The 2,604-nt window shown below is 32.8% G+C and overlaps 1 protein-coding gene across 5 annotated transcripts in view; it reads left to right on the forward strand.

The window, feature by feature from the left end:
• INVS (inversin) overlaps positions 1–2,604 on the forward strand; it is a 125,388-nt gene that overhangs the window by 11,137 nt on the left and 111,647 nt on the right. The window contains exon 2 of one of the 5 annotated variants that reach the window (XM_014543226.1): positions 724–778. The exons of the other annotated variants lie outside the window; for them this stretch is intronic. The gene's annotated coding sequence lies outside the window, so the exon portion shown is untranslated. The remainder of the gene's footprint in view (positions 1–723; positions 779–2,604) is intronic. 5 annotated transcript variants of the gene reach the window in all.

A 2,604-nucleotide genomic window follows, 5' to 3' on the forward strand; every position in this document is an offset into this window, starting at 1 on the left:
AAAAAAAAGTCTCTCCCTGGATGGTGTCATGCCCAGCTAAAACTCAGGGTGCTTAATTCGTGAAAATAAAAATGAGAGAATGTGTATTGAGGCAATTATCACTCCCTCACCAAACCAAGCTTCTTGAACTGTCTGTACCCATTGTCCCTACTGCTTTACCGCTCTTGTATTAAAGGAAAACAACATATTTTCTTATTTTGAAATATATAGAGAGAGAGCAATACATAAGACTTTAATATGCAGTTTAACAAATGAATATAGAGCAAACATCCATGTAACCACTCAAGAGACAGAACACTGGTCCCCAGAAGCCCCGAATACATCCTTCCCTCCCCTTAGAATAATTGTTATCTTGACTTTCATGGTAATAATTACATTGTAGTTTTACCACCTAAATATAGATCTTAAATACTATCAGGTTCATTCTGCTTTTCTGAACATATTTTTGCTAATTGTTCCATGTTCATTTGTACGGAAAATTGTGTATGTAATTTTGTTGTTTATTGCTCAGAAACTCTTTAATTGCTTCCCTTTGTATTTGGAATAAAATTTAAAAGTGTGCCTATACCTTTTCCCCTCTCCAGCCTCACCTTTCACCGCTCTTATACTAGAAAAACTTGTTTTATTTTAGTTTCTCAATCCTACCAAGCCCTTTTCCATCTCAGGACTTTTGCCTGAAATTCTGGTCTTCCATCCTCTGACTAACTCTTAGTCATCTTTCAGATCTCAGCATTCAAGTCGCTTCTTCTAAGAGGCCTGCTGTGAACACCCAAACTCAGTGAGTTAGTTCATTGTGTTCTCTCTTGGAACTCTGTAGTTTTCTTTCATAGACCTGTCTCAGATTGTAACTGTATATTTATATGTATAACTATGTTTCTCCTCTATAAGCTAGTAGCCTCCATGAGTAAACAGTGTCTGTTTAATTTACCACTACATCCACAAATTTTGGCACAGTACTTGGCACTCGGTAGGCACAATAGAAATATTTGTTAAAGAAATGAATAGATATTATATCTTACCTTTTAAGAAGTCTATAATCATCTTGAGGACCACATTTAAATGTGCATTGAGTTGAATTGAATTGAATAGAGAGGCAGGTTAGGACTAAATTTCAATGGGAAAAAATTTAAGTCAGAATACCTAAGAGAAAATATCTCATAAAATGGGATTCTTTATTGTTTTAATGAAAAGTATAATTTTGAAAGGAAACAGAGCATGTAGTATTTTATAAATTAAAAATACTTATACAGGTTCAGTAATACAAATTAACTAATATACCATAAAATAAAACTTGAAATATTTCTATAATCTTATAGCCCCAAGAAAAATCCTTAAAACAAATAAGATAAGCAAAATGATGATGTGAAACCAGTATAAAGCTGATAAATTTATTTATAAATCGGTTCCCTATGTTTTCTATCATCTTGTCTCATTGCTGACTTTGAACTGTAACACTGCTCATCTCTAAGAATTCTGCCATTATGTCTTCTGTGCAAAACAGTAATACCTTTGCTCTGTCTTATTTCTCAACATTTGTATATTCCTATTAAAATAATAACTGTTTCATCTTAAGTATATAAGCTAAATGTATCGTATATATTCTTTTATGTAGCACATGTTTCTTTTTTCTAAACTAGTAACATAGTACTACAGATTATGTTTTATGTTTTTCTTGAATCTTTGCTCACCAACTGTTCAGTGAATTCATTCACTTTAGCATTTTCTATTTTCCCTTCTCTGTTTCCATGGAGAAGTATGTCAGTGATGTGTTTGCCTCCATGGAAACAGATGAGCATCTCTTTCTACATACACAGCTAATTAAATCGAACACTTTGTCTGCTGCCCAGTATCCCGGAGGAGGATTGAAGAGGCTTTCCCTGAGACATCGTTTTAGTAGCAGTTTTTAGTGTTTAACCTAATACAATGCATTAATGTTTTAACTTAATCCATTACATCCTAGATTCAGATGAATTAGAGCTCTGTTCTGGGTCCTAAAAGCATAAATATACATAGTAAAATCCTTATGTGCTATGGTTATCATTTATAGATATGGTTATCTCTTAAGATCAAATGTAAATAATTTGATGAATACCAGAGATATAATTGATAATAGAATTTAGTAGATTCATTTTGATACTGTACAATGTAGTGTAGTAGAAAGGACATGGATTTTAGGGTCAGATAAACCTGAGTTTTGAGTTCTGGCTTTGTCATTTATTAGCTGTATTACCTTGGCTAAGCCACTTAATCTTTTTTGGCTTAAGTCTCCTCCTCTGTAAACTATAAGCTATAATACTCTGCTTCTGTGAGGATTAAATTGGATAATGACTGTAAAACATTTGGGTGACTATAGCTAATATTACTCTTGTATATTTGAAAGTTTCTAAGATATTAGATCTTAAAAGTTCTCATCACAAGAAAAATAATTGTAACTATGGGTGGTGATACAACAACAAATAATACTGTTTTCTTTGTGAAAACCAAACTAAATTATTTGTAAATATGCACAGTGTGTCAAAAGTAATATTGTCATTGTTGCTAATAGTGTTTGGGGTGGTTGGCAGTGGTTTAGTGACCAGGCAGCAACATTCTGATTCTATCACA

Source organism: Myotis brandtii, unplaced genomic scaffold, assembly GCF_000412655.1.
Source record: "Myotis brandtii unplaced genomic scaffold, ASM41265v1 scaffold320, whole genome shotgun sequence".
NCBI lineage: Eukaryota > Metazoa > Chordata > Mammalia > Chiroptera > Vespertilionidae > Myotis > Myotis brandtii.